This window comes from Equus caballus, chromosome 18 (assembly GCF_041296265.1).
Source record: "Equus caballus isolate H_3958 breed thoroughbred chromosome 18, TB-T2T, whole genome shotgun sequence".
NCBI classification, from domain to species: Eukaryota; Metazoa; Chordata; class Mammalia; order Perissodactyla; family Equidae; genus Equus; species Equus caballus.
In genome coordinates, this window is record NC_091701.1 from 38,378,933 (window position 1) to 38,393,672 (window position 14,740).

General features: G+C 42.8%; 1 protein-coding gene across 7 annotated transcripts in view; it reads left to right on the forward strand.

Moving 5' to 3' along the window:
• Window positions 1-786: 786 nt before the first annotated feature.
• GPD2 (glycerol-3-phosphate dehydrogenase 2) overlaps window positions 787-14,740 on the forward strand; it is a 139,110-nt gene continuing 125,156 nt past the window's right edge. For 2 of the 7 annotated variants that reach the window (XM_070240563.1, XM_014732227.3), the window contains exon 1: window positions 3,822-4,172. The gene's annotated coding sequence lies outside the window, so the exon portion shown is untranslated. 7 annotated transcript variants of the gene reach the window in all.

The following is a 14,740-nucleotide window of genomic DNA, read 5'->3' on the forward strand; positions in this document are numbered from 1 at the left end:
AACATCCTCACCGATGAGGAAACTGAGGTTCTGGGAGGCTAGAGAACCAGGTCAAGGTTAAAGAACCTGGTTAAAGAGGATGGATCTGAAGCCTACATACTGTTCTCTATACCAAACAGTTTCTCATTTTAGTCTTTCTTAGCTCTCTGTTTAGCTAAGTGTAACCTTAGGTAAGTTACTTAATCCCTTCAGGCCTTGGTTTCATCATTTGTAAAACAAAGTGTGGGAGTTAATAACATTTATGAACACTTTCAATCCTTATATCCCATAAATTTTACTATGAGCTTTGGTGACTCATAATGAACAACTGGGGAAAATTTGTTTCTCTCTGGAAAAGGGCAGGGACTAAAACAGTTGGCCCTAGGCATGTGGTGGATGGTCATAAAAGGTGTGTGGTAGAATCCCCAATGGAAGCTTCCTGTATGTTGGGAAAATTTCACCCCCAGCAGTTGGGTTTAAAAAGTCTTAGCAGCAGGCAGCCTACTCTCCAGGCTTGGGAAGGGAAGACCTTCTTGCTCATTTGTCATACTAGAATGTAGAAAATAACCTAAATTCACCTGACAACACTACAAAAGCAAGATAAATTAATGGTGGCCAGCTGACGCTTTAGTAAGACAGGAACGAATGAAAAGGGGAAAGCTTTTCAGACGCTGGTAGCCACGTGAACCTGAAAACCCACAACTGTCCTGAAGTTTTCCTAGGCACATGAGAAGAGAGTTAGTGGCACTAAAGTTATTTGACACTCTCAATCTGAAAGACAGTAAACATAGTTTCATTCCAAATGCTGAGTCATGCTTATGAGGACAAGGAGAAACACTTAAGACTAACTACCCTGAGGTCTTGGTCTTCAGTAGATTGCCTTTTGCCGAAATAATTACTTCACGTTTCTAAATTTGGTTATGGTAAGTGATTCCCTTCCTCTACCCTCGATCATCTTCCCCTCTTTGTAGCCCTCCACCTGTTTATTTGGTTTTGTTTTAATTCCATGAGCAAAAAGAAGCTGTAGCAAGCGTACGTGTGTGTAGGGAAGGTTTTTTAATATTGTTTGTGGATCTAGTGTAACACTTAATTCTGAAGAGGTAGTTCCCCTCCTTCCCACAAAATTATCTTAATAATGAAAAGTCATTGCTGAGGCCTATGGGAAATTATGCTCCTGTTAGATACCTCCATTAGCAACCAAACTCTGGAATTCTTTTCATAATAAGCAAGACACAGGGGCAGAGAGAGAGAGGCAGAAAGCGACTTTAGGTACTCATAAACAGTATTCCATGTGTGAAAGCATTACGAATAAGGCTAAAAGGAAAAAATTATGTTTATATTGTATTCCTTCTAGAAAATACTGATGGAGTAAATTGGAATGATTTTTGATTTTGTACGTTTCTGTGCGTCTTAAAAGCAGAAGTATCATAAACCTTTGCATTTTAAAATTATCTAATGTTTATCTTTAAAAACTAGTAACTTTACCACTTTTGCCTTGAACAAAAGTAGATGCCTACTTTATGCAGAATAATTACAAGTCAGCAATGTTTTTATCCAGTAAATGGAAGTAACTATTTTACAACAATTTCCGATTTTTAAAATTTGTTTCAAGGCTGTAGTTGAGATTAGGTGTGTGTATGCAGGGTAGCTGTCCTAATTTGGGCACATCATGAGAAGGCAGGATTCTTTGGAAAAGACAATTGTGCTGGGAAAAGTAGAAGGCAGCAGGAAAAGACGAAGACCAAATATGAGATGGGAAGACAGGACATTGTGGACATCACTCATTCATAGGGTCACCAGGAGTCAGAGCTGACTTGAAGGGGTGCCTAACAACAGCAATGGAGGATGGGGAAGTGGAGGGTGGAGGTGGGTTGTTTAGAAAAAGAAGATCCAGAGTAAGCTGGAGGTTGATCATGTTAAGCTTCCTTGCCTCTTTCCCCTTAACCCCTCCCATACACACCTTTTTCTTTTGGTGCCCTTTCTGAATTCCACTGATGCCTAGCTTCTCTCTGCTTTTCTTTGGTTGCTTTGAGCAACCAAAATCATGTCCAATGCTTCTGACTGTTCTCACCTCCTCAAAATTCTCTACCGGCTCCCATGTCCTATTCCATCAGTGGCTGACTTGGGTTAGACCATCACAGATGGTAATAAGTTATTGATGAGAACTGAATCCCTGCTGGCTCGTTAGCTAGCAAGGTGACCAGGACTTGTGGGAAAATAAATAGTAGGCATATTAGGGTCTGGAACAAATTGTTCACCTAAGCATTCATCTCAAATCAATAAACACTTACCAAACATCTATTATATTACAGGCACCATGCTAGGCCCCAGAGTGCAAAAGCAAATAACAGATGGTGTCCATTTTCCAAGCACTGAACTGTTCTGGAAGAATTAGTGGGAAAGAAATCCAGGACTGGCACCTCGATTCAACCAGATTATTCGTTTTCTGTGTAACATGTTGCTCTTCTAGATAAATGGGATTTGAAAAAGTGTGAAAGCATTGGTCTATTATAGGGGCTCTCAACCCTGGCTGATTATTAGTGTCAACGAAAATAATCCATAACTAATCTATAAATGAAAATTTGGGTGAGTTTATTCTGAGCTGAAATCTGAGGACCATGGCCCAGGGCCTTTCTTCCCGAAGGAAGAAAGGGCACCAAAGAAGTGAGGTATACAGAACGGTTATATACCACCATACAGGACGTTTCACATATGATTGAAATGTCCCTCCCACAATAGTCACAAGATTGCCCTGTCCGCACAGCGCTTGATGGACACAGCAGGTAGTGGGTCTGTTATTTCAGAGGGCATAGCAGGAGGCAAGCCTATTGTCTCGAGCTGGGTGGTCACAGGTGAGCACAGCAATCAGTTCCTAGCCTAAGGAAAGATGCTTAATCCTTAAGGGAATGCCATCGTTGGGAGGGGAAGGGAAGTTGCACCTTTATCTCAAGGGCCTTTGCTCTTGCCATAGGGAATATCTAAAGCAGATATACAATGCATGCTCAATAGCCACAGTCAGGCCCTTTTGGAAAGACAAGGTCAGGCGGAATTAGGTTTATACCAAATGGCTTCCTCATATTCTCCAATATATCCTATTGCTTGTCATTTTTATTTGTCATTGGAATCACCTGGGGGAGCTTTTAAACCGTAGTTCTCAACCTTTAGCGTGCTTGAGAAGGGTTTGTTAAATCAGATAGCTAGACCCAGCCCCGGAGATTAGCGATCAGGTAGTCGAGAGTGAAGCCAGAGAATTTGCATTTCTATCAAGTTCTCAGGTGGTGCTGAGGGCTACTGGCTACCTTTGAGAGCTACAGATTTAAAATATAAGCATTTCCAGGTTCCATCCACAGACTGATTCAACTGGTGTGGGGATGAGAACCTGGCCTTGATCATTTTATATCCACCCACCCCCTTCCCCAGTTCTAACGTGTATCTGAGGCTCATAACCACTGTTCCATTGGATAGACTATCCAATGGATAGGCTGGTTTCCTGAAGTAACTATGAGTTGGGGGCCCAAAAACTCCACACATTCCTCTGGGTCAATTATAATAATTCTGGGGTGTTTAAAGAAATTAGTAAGTGACAATAAATAACTGCCTGAAAAAACCCACCACTGCGATTTTGGTTCAAACTAACTTGGCTGCCTTCCTTTTGGAAGGCCTTTCTAACCCTCCCCTGGTATTTTCCAACACCAGGGTAGAAGCATTATTTGTAAAGCTTCCAGAGGTCTTCGGAGGAAAGGTCTTAAAGAAATGGGGTCCACTTGAATCCCATGTGCGTCCTCGGGTCCACTCGGGCTCGCCTAACACTCGTAGGTCCAACAAGTTAGCTGGGCATGCTCAGTGGGCAGGGTCGGTTTTTGAGGGGGCAACTGGGAGCCTGCTGCTCTGCGGCCGGGGCTCTCCGCCTCCCCCCACCTGTAAGAAGCTGGGCCTGAGGAGCCTGTGCTCAGCATCCCATCCCCCAGTGCCCGGGCTTGGTGTTCCCTGCGGGTCCCCGCGCTGACATTCAGGCGGGGGTCAGGAGGGCGGCGCGCCTCCAGCGCACGCGGGGGGAGCCCGGGCGTAGGGCTTTGGGTTCTGACGGCGGGATCCCAGGGGTCCGCCCGCCTCCCGGACGCGTTTCTAGGCCTAGGGAAGCCTGCCTGCCGAGTAGGGGAAGCCAGAATAGCGGGCGGGTGACGAGAAATCAGGTAAGCCACCGCCGCCAGAGTGCAGGCGGGCGAGTGTATTCTCTCTCCCGGGCAGGTGGCTAGGGCACCCGCAGGGGGGAAGGCATACGAAATCGGACACCTCCCCCATCTGCCCCCGGCCTAGCGCGGCCAATGCTTCCCTGCCTGCCACCGGGCTGGCAAGGCGAGGCGGAGGGTCTGAAGCGCGGGACCGCGAGGGCGCAGGGCGGGAACGGCAGCCTGGGGCGAGGGCCATGGCATCCGCTGCGCCGCGGCCACACCCGGCGGGACCTGCGTCCCCGTGTCCCCGTCTGGTCACGTTCATTGGGCGGCAGAGACCTCCGTCGCCGCCCGCTGGTTCGCCACGCTTCCCCCCGCCCGGGTCTCCCGCCTGCACTTCCGCGTTTCCCTGCTGGGCCGGAGGAGCCTGGGCCCGGGGTATCCGGGCTGGATGTGGCAGCGGCGCCACCGGGCCAGCCTTCGGGGAGGGAGGAGGAGCAGGGGCGGGAGGAGGAAGTCGCCAGGGAGGCGGGGGCGCGGCGACGCCGGGCGGGTTGGGTTACAAGGGCTCAGCCTGCCCCGGAGTGACATCTACGCGCGCCTCGCCGCGAGGACCCGGGCCGAGGCTCTGATTCAGGGGGAGGCAGAGACTCCGCCCCGGCCGGAGGAACTAGGTGCTTCTGCTCTCTCTCCTCTCGCGGGAGGATCAATCTCAGGTGTGTGCTTCCCGGGAGACCCTCTTCCCTCGCCCCCGGGATTGTAGGGAGAGTGGTCCCTTTCTGACTCCGACGAGTCCTCTAGGACTCCAGTGTTGGGGTGGGCGGTGGCGGGAATTGGGGGAAAGAATTTCTCCCCAACATCAGAAGGTGGATTTATTCTTATCTAGGGTTTAGCTGTTTACATTTTGGAGGGCGGTGGGTGTAATACATTTGCCCCCTTAGTTAAGTGGCAGGACTTTTGGGCAAGGGTTGGTGTCTATTTGAAAGTTTTACTGCAAACTTTTGGCTTGTGGATGTTGCTCCTAAGGATTGTTGCTTCCTCTGAAGCGAGGGAGGGAAAGATTCTAGAAGGGGGCTGAGGCTTCTCTGAGGATCTTAGCTGCTGGAGTGTGACAGTTCTAGGAGGAAATGGAAGATGTACACTGATTAAGTTAAAACCGCCTCCACTCCCCGCATAGTGATTTATACGAGCAAAAATAGATTTGCAGAGTGCTTTAGCAGAACGGTGTAGTCCTGTGAATGAAGCGCTGCTCTTCGCCGTTGGTCTTTAGACTGCCTTGTGCAGAGGAGCATTCACTCGGGAAGAGCCTTCCTTAGGAGTTACAAGTAGTTTACAAACACAAATGCTCACGAAGTCTTAGTGACATGGGCCAACCCAAATTACACAACGCATTATAAATATCATGAGAGGCAGCTATAGAAATAGCTAACAGCTAATTTGGTCAACTTATACTCGTATAAATAGGTGAGGGAAGGAAGAGTAAATTACATGGAGTGTTTATTGCTTAAAACAAAACTGTTAGAATTTTGCATATGTTCCAAGTTTGAGATGTGAAGTTTCTTTTTTGAGTGTGCAGAGTAATGGCAACTGCCACACTGGGGCCAGGCACTTCCTGGTAGCTACTGACTTCTCTGGTCTCTGAGTCCTACAGTTCTTGCTGGCAATCCACTTGAGAGCTGGATGCCATGGCCCAGTGGAAACCATGCGCAGCCTGGACTCCTTGTGATGTGGATGTTGAAACCCCTCTGTGTTTCTTAGAGGGGCATGTGTCAAGTTACAACACTTCCTTGATTTTCACAAATCAACTCTTCAAATAATGCAGTAGTGGCTTAGTGAATAATAGATAAAAGATGGAATTTTGGGTTTGAAAACCAGCATTGTTGGAGCTGTCCATTTGGGGTTTGAGAACCAACATTATTGGACTACATCTCACATAATCACTTTATTTTATAAAGAAATTCTGAGCAGGATTAAAGGTCTGCTTCTTTTTCCCTCTCTCTGATTTATTAAAAGATGCAATGGCGGTGGCTCAGTACTTGACAAGAGGGCCACAGTGTTACCAATTGTCAGTGGATTTTACGCCCCCCCGGTTTAGTTTTTCTAACTATTTAATCTTATTAGAGAGATTTTACAAGATTTGACTGTTATTGTACATAAATCACATTAGTAAACTATTATATCTCTGAAATTACCCAGTTTGTTTGTTTTCTTTTATCACTAGAATGTCAGTTCTGTAAGAGGGCTTGGTCAGCCTTACACACTTTCGTATTTCTGCTGCCTAGAGTGGTGACTAACTTGTAATAACCCCCAATAAATGTTTTTCTCAATGAATGAACTGTGGGATAAACTCTAGCTGAGTGTGGTGAGGGAAAGAGAACAGAGATTTTGGCCTTAGGTAGCCTATTCAAACTCCCTGAGCCTCAATTGTTTGATCGGCAAAATGTGGGTAATAATATATGATATAGCACATGTAAAACCACTAGTGACGTACCCGTCAGGTAGGAGACTTCAAAATGTTAGCTTTCTTCCTTCTTATATTTTTTCTTTTTGTATTCAAAAAGGGAAGATTTGGGCAAAGAATACAGTCTGCTAGATAATTTAGCTCTTGCATATTGTGTGTGAATTATCCAGGTTTTCTCCCCTTTAATTTGGTGTGTGTGATTGAGGGGGAAGGTGGTTCGTGGCAGCTGTGGTTATTAGAGAAGGGAAGCAATTTCCAGATCATTATCTAACTTCTCTTCTTTATTTTTTTTCATGTGATGATGTTTCTGCTTAGGTTTTCCAAAACTTGATTCTGTCTGCTTGTCAACATCCGGATTCACTAGGTTGTCCTAAGCGCAGAAACAACACTTCAGAAAGAGCTTTAGAAATCAAATATATGTAACACTTGTCTACTTAAATGAAGCTTTCTGTAGGTTTGTGCGGCGTTAAGTAGTAACAAGTGCTAGGTAAAGAAAAAGTATGGTTATCCTGGGGTCAGGCCAGTGGCACAGCGGTTAAGTGTGTGGTTAAGTTCACATGTTCAGCTCTGGCCGCCCGGGGTTTGTGGATTCGGATCCCAGGTGTGGACCTATGCACTACTTGTCAAGCCATGCTGTGGCAGGCGTCCCACATATAAAGTGGAGGAAGATGGGCACAGAGGTTAGCTCAGGGCCAATCTTCCTCAGCAAAAAGAGGAAGATTGGCAACAGATGTTAGCTCATGGCTAATCTTGCTCAAAAAAAAAAAAAAGAAAAGAAAAAGTATGGTTATCTTGCTTTTGAGAAGGTTAGAGTTTGTTTAACAAGGTAAAACATATAGATATAAAACAATTAGGGACCAACATAAGATCTTGCATAGTCATATACCCAGTGGTAGAATGTCGACTTTCACTGTTGTGGTTGTGGAAGGGAGATGTGAATGTGGGCTCAAGTAGTTGAGAGAATTTTGTGGTGAAGAGACTGTCACTTCAGCAACTGAGAGACTTAACGTTTCCTGAAGATTACAGCACGAGAAGATCATCTTTGTTTCAAGAATGTTTGCCATTTTGTACTTCAGTGTATTAAAAAGCCAGCCCAAAGACTTTCAAAAGTGAACTTTCTTTGGAAAAGCATGTTAGAAAACCTACGGTAAAATTCTGTGTGTGTGCTAAATAACACTTTTCACTATGTTTCTGAAGTTTTAAAGCCCTGGATTAGAGTTAAAAATTACAACTCTTCATTTCTTGCCACTTTTAACATACTTGCATAAAATGCGTCAAATGGTCTGCCTGTTACTCTATCCAGTTGTGTACAATGGGATATATTTTTCATCTGGAATTTCAGGGGAAAATTACTAGTCATTAGGTTTGGGACCTCCACACCTGGCTAATTTCAGGATTCTTATTTTGGGAGATAGAGAAGGACTGAATGGAACTAAACTGAGAAGGTATTGTTAAAGTGATTTTAGATGGTCATCAAAATACTTAGATAATTCCACCAGGACTCATCATCTTTGAAATAAGAAGAAAATTTGAATTCTGGAAGAACTGATCATCTTTGAAATAAGGAGAAAACTTGGAAGTTGTGTCATCAGGAAAGAAGAAACTAAGAAGGCGTATTGTACATTTCCTTGTTTTAGAATTGTTGACATGTTAGGGGAAAGAAATGTAAGAGGGAAAGATGAGCAGATTCAACTCCAAGTGAGAAAGACAGGGCTAAGGTGGCTGCAAGCCAGGCCCTCTAACAACTTTAGATGGGACCTCTTCCTGTATTATCTGACCAGGGATTGATCTCAGCAACATTTATGGAAAAGGAAGCGCAAGGAGATTATGGTTTGAATACCTGAGGATGTTTCGTTAATGATTGTGGTCAGAGCTTGTGGGGAACTCTAATTTTGTGTCCTGGCATGAATGTGACCATGTTTTTTTCTTTTTTTTTTTTCTGTTTTCCAAGATTTTCATCTTTTTTTGGAGGTGCTTACTGGTTCTTTAGGTTAAATATTTATTCCTGTATCATATCTGTGCTCTTGTTTCCCATTTTTCAGTTGAAAAGTTTCTGTTGGCTCTTTCAAAATCAGATTTCTGATTTATGTAACAGACAAACATGGTTTGTGATTTTAATTAGCTCAAGCTTTGGTTCTATTTGTTCATTAAAATTAGTAGGAAAAAATTAGTTAATAGAAAATGTTTCCCTTCTAACTAAAAATTTACTCTGGTATATGTATTAAAAAAAACTTTAAAACATTTTTGGAGGACATCTTTAATTTTTCGGGCAAAATGAAATTATTACTGATGTACTTTAATATTTTTTAATAGTGAGATACTGTTAAAACGTGGGTATGTTTCAAACAATGACTGTTTTATTTAGAGTTTTCAAGCCTCATATTCTTTAAAAGTAATATGGCTTCTGTGAGATCTCATATTTGATTACCCACCTATATCCTACTATAAAAGGTTTTAATATAGAAGGGAAAACAAACCCCACATACTGTAACAGCGAAGCTTGTCTCTGAAAATACGATTTCTAGAAGTTGCTACTGTCAAATGAGGTGGCCTCCGAGTATGACTTGGTGGCATATGCTTAGAAAGCTTTATTACATACCTTATATTCATCAGTGTCCACTAAAGTTCAGTTGGTTACAAGAGGAACAAAAATTTATGTTCAAGGTAAACATTTTAGGAAAATTTTGGTTAAGATTTTATGTGCCATTATTATTTCAATAAAACACAATAAACTTCTAAATACATTTGAAAAGTGATGAAAATAATACAACTCAGAGTACTAGGTTCTCAAAAGTCGTTTTTCTTTTATTTAAATTGAATAGAGAAAGGATGTTTCGCTTCATCGCGGTAATGTCAAGGGGCTTTGATCGTATTGCTCTCTGCTCCACCCTTCCTTGGGTACCTTGTCCTATTGGATCAAACTCCAAATATTTGTCTTGGAATCCATGCTTCTCCAGTCTTGCCCCAGTGTTAAGCTTCTGCCCTTATCCTCCCTGATCCAGCCAAATGGGACTACTTGGAATTCCCTAAAACTATCATATTCCTACTGCTGCCCCTATGCTAACCCTCTTCCTTCTTTTTCACCTTTTTGAGATCCTTCCTATCCTTGAATGTCCTGACCACTGGCTACCAGTTTCATGGCGTTTTTCCTCATTGCCCCAGTCAGAAGTGTTTTGTGCATTTCCTAAACCCTTCAACTACTCTTTTTCTGTTACTCATAAGTCTCTCATTTACTCTGTTTATGATAATTATGTGAAAACATGCATCATTTCCTTTCCTGCAGAAGATCATGCAGAGCAAGGGCTGGATCTTACACAATTTTATAGACCTCACATGCCAACCTAAGTGACTTACATGTGGGGGACACCTGGTAAATAACTGGCTGACTCATAATTCACTCATCCCTTAATTACTCAAGAAATAAGAGATAGGAATGCGTTGGGTGTGATAAGATAGCAGATAACACACAGGCAGATGCATTTCAGGTAATTAGTGAAACTGGGAATTTTATCTTATTCAGGCCTCCCCATATCCCTACACATGTGTCAGTCTTTATATTTAAAGGCTATTTAGGAAGAGGGAAAGGAATTACTGCAGTTGAACCAAGGTTATAAAGGCAATCACTGAAGAAAATCAGTGTAGGAGTCTACAAATGAGGACGTCACTGGATATCCACGCAGGGGTCAGCCACCTTTGTCAGGGCTCTTGGGGCCCCCTTCTCTTCGGTAATTACTCCCTTCTCTTCCACCTGCCCGCCTAATCCAATCTCTTAAGAAAGAACCCGGAAAATTAATTCATAACAAGATGATTGATAAAATTAACTCGTCACCTTCTCAAAGGTCTCTGGATTGTAAGGGGATAAAATCTTGGGGACCATTTACGTAGGCTAGGAAGAAGGAGCTTTTGGGGAGCATTGCTTAGTTGTGCGCCTCCCTGAAGTCACGTAACCACTTAAGTGTGGCTTTGGTCAGTCTCGGCACCTTTCAGTTTCTTTGTCTGTAAAATGACGTGGCCGGACCGCACGAATTTAAAGCCCATAAAAAATACGCGGCGTTTTATTGTTCTTGTCCTGCCTGAGGAGGAGCCCGTCTTGGCCAGTTGGTTCTGTTCACAGTGGACCCTGGCCTAACTTTTCCTCTGGGATTTCCTTTTTCTCACCCTCTCCACATATAGCATTCACATCTGGAGGATGCTGCATTCCTCGCATCTCCCTCCTGGCTTATGCTTCTAGGATTTGTCAGAACAAGTGTGTTTCCACTTCTTTCTTTCCTTAGGTTTTCTAGTATTACCTCCTTTCTCCCATCCTAGCCCACGGTTAAGTAGCTGGGATATTGGTCTAAAAAAATACAGATTTACAGAATTTTAAAATACGAAAGGGGTTAGAGATCTAACCCAAGCCCATCTTTTTATTATTAATAATAAGTAGTAATGATAAGTATCTTTTAATGAGCAATCACCATTTTCTAGGCACTGGGTTAAGCACTTTGTGGACATTGTCTCATGTGTCAACAGTGAATCCTGGGATATCATTGAGGAAACAGAGTTCCAGAGAACTAAGTGACTCTCTCTAAGCCACATAGTTATTTTCTGGTATGAAAGAAACTCCCTTAAAAACTGTGTAAAGAAATAGAATCAAGGGGCCAGCCAGTGGCTGAGTGGTTGAATTTGCGTGCTCCGCTTCAGCAGCCCAGGGTTTTGCCGGCTGGGATCCTGGGCGCGGACATGGCACTGCTCATCAGGCTGTGCTGAGGCAGCATCTCACATAACACAACCAGAGGGACCTACTAGAATATACAACTACTTACTGGGGGGCTTTGGGGAGAAGAAGAAGGGAAAAAAAAAGATAGGCAACAGATGTTAGCTCAGGTGCCAATCTTTAAAAAAAAAGAAAGAATCAAGAGAGAATCCTCCTCGCATTTCTGTAATATATTTCCTGCTTTTTGCTACTTTGGATGCCACTGCTCGACTCATTGCACTTTGCTTTTGAACACTTCCAATTCCTAACACTTGACTCTGCGGCTCAGAGGTCCACCAATGATGCTAAACTTGTTCAAACATTGAATGCATAGCACGATCTACCTGGCTACAACAATATTCCTTGTGATTTGACTTCTGGGAACACATGACATTGTTAAAATCCTTTTTAGGCTTAATGGATGTGGAAACAACTTGCAACTTGGTATCAGTCTGCTTTTCTAGTCGTACACCTGTGTTTGAGAATGCTATTGGGAAAATGAACACAATCATGCAAATTGGAGGTACATACAAATCTGTGTTCTCCGCTCTAGCTGTGGGGCAGTTCTTTTGCCTGTTTCTTGACAGCACCTTTTCCCATTTCTTACCATAGTTTTTCCAAACCTTTTCTTTGAAACTTGTATCCCACCAGAGCATTTGTTTTATCAGAAGATGATTGTTAGTGGTTAGAGCAGACTAAACTGTTATAACAGAAGGATCTGGAAATAGATAAAAGCACAAACACAACAGATGCTTATTTCTTGATCATGTCATATTCTTGGTTGATGGATGGCTTTCCTCCTCTTGATGATTCAGGTACCCTGTAACCTCTCATTCTTGACTCTGTCATCCCTTAGGGCTTTCACCTGTTTTCAACGGCATCCAGCTAGTGGAAGGTGAAAGAGAAGAAGTACCTCCACTTTCTAAACGCTTAGTCTCAAAATGAATGTAGCAGTTCCACTCACATACCATTGGCCAGGAATCAGGTGCACAGTCACACTTACCAGCAAGGGGAGATGGGCAAATGTAGTCTGACTGGGAGCCCAGGAAGAAGAGAATATGGGTTCACAGTGTTCTGGCATCCTATTATACTGAGAAAACAGAGCTATCATGTCAACTGTTAATATTTTGCTTGCCTCTTCAAATCTTCTCTGTGTCTGAATCCAATTCCATCAACTACCATCTTAGAGGTAGAGGTGTCCAAAGTTGGTGCTTTCCCCAATACTCTGGATCCCTGTTCCTTTCATGCATCTTACTCTATCAAATTTCCCCATGTTCACCTGTGTTTTAAATATTTACAAGAAAGCTCGAGATTCTCCCATCACAAAAGCAAACAAGATTGAAAACCAAAACTATTCCTTTACCCTGCGCTCCCCTCTAGCTACTTGCTCACTTGCTCCATTCTTTCAAGCCGTGCTTCCTGAAAGTGTATTTTATACATTGTTTTTCTACTTCTTCACCTTCTATTCACTCCACAACTGCTGGAAATTTGGGTTTCACCTTAGATGAATCTGTTCTTGTTGTGATTGTTGGTGTCCTTCGGACCGGCAAATCAATGGGACCTTATTACTTGAAATTTCTGTGATTCTGCTCATTCCCTCCTTTGTGAAACTGAGCTTTCATTAGGCTACTATGATGCTTTGTTCTGCTTTTGCACTACTCTGTATGGGTCGCTTTGCAAGTTCTTCCCCTTGATATTGGAGGTCTTAGGAACTGTCTGTAGTTCACTGTCTTCTCATTGTAGATACTCTGCACCACCAAGTTCATCCATATCCCTGATTTCAGTGATTCCCAAATTAACATTGCCAACCAGACCTCTTCCCTGAGTTCGGACTCAGTGGACATTTCCACTTGGATGTCCCACAGTCAAGATAGGATTCATCATCTCCCCTCCCCCACCAATGCTGTTTCTCCTCTCCTTGAAGGGCAGCACCATCTTTTCTCCTGCTTATATCATCCATTCATTTGTTAAGTTTATCAATCACCTAATATGTGCCAGACATTTTTCTACAAATTAAGATTATACTGGTGTACAAAACAGATACAATCTCTGCTCTTTTAGAGTTTACATTCTAGGGAGTTGGGGGAAGAAATAATAATGGTTAAATAAAGAAGAGACATGTGAGATGCTGAGAGCTTTGTGATGATTCTGCATTTGGATGCTGTGGGAGTTCCTCTCTGAAGAACTGATATTTGAGCCAGGTCTTGAATGACCAGAAGGAGCTAGCTGTGCAAAGATGAGGAGCAGAGCATGCCAAGCAGAGGAAACAGCTGGTGCCAAAACCCTAATTGTATTCCTGGTGGATTTCTTGGGCAGAAGAAGGTAAAAAAAAAAACCCTTAGAACTTAGTGAATGAGAATGAGAGGTGTCTATTAGTTTCCTGTGGCTGCTGTAATTATCATAAACTTGGTGATTTAAAACAACAGAAATTTATTTGCTCTTAGTACGAGATGCCAGAAGTCCAAAATCAATATCACTGGCTTGAAATCAAGGTGTTGGCCGTCCATGCGCCCTTCTGAGGTTCAACGGGAGAATCTGTTCTTTGCTTCTTCCAGCTGCTAATGGCTTCAGACTTGTGGCTGCGTCACTCCAGTCTCTGCCTCTTGGTCATGTTGCCTTCTCCTCTTATGTGTGTCATATCTCACTTTGTTTCCCTCTTATAAAGATATATGTAATGGGATTTAGGGCCCACCATGATAGTTCAGGATAATCTGGTCATCTCAAGATCCTTTATTTAATCACATTTGCAAGACTTTTTTTTTTTTTTTTTGGCCACATAAGCTAATACTCACAGGTTCCAGGGTTTAGGATGTGAATATCTTATGAGCACCACTATTTAACCTGCCACAATGTCCAAGAGTGTCTTTAAAAAGTAGGCAAGGGCCAGATCCCATAGGGCTTTATAAGCCAGGCTGGGCATTTAGATTTCATTCTACGGATTATGTGCCAGTAAATGAAATGATGTAGTTTTGCTATAAAACATTGTCTCAACTTTTTTTTTTTTCATTATGTCTCTCCAAGAAGAAAAATTAAATTGAAATTAATTAATTAAAACTTTAACTTCTCCCTAGCAAGAGAATTTTCCTTAAATATTAAGGAGTAAGATTTTTTTGGGTAGAGTTGAGCTTTGGAGGACCACAAATCATTGTAATATATAAGGTTTTTTTATGCCCCCAAGAACCAATTTTGTTCCCTTATGGATGTTATTGCTCCTGTTGAAAATGTGTGCTATCAAAGACTGCACTGGCTGCTGAAAGTAGACTGTATTATGGTAGGTAGGAGGGGAAAGATTGAAAGCAGGACTCCAGTTAAGAGTCTATTTTAGTTGTCCAACTGAGAAATTATAGTTGTATGGACAAGCATTGTGTTAAAGACAGAAGGAAGTGGATGGAT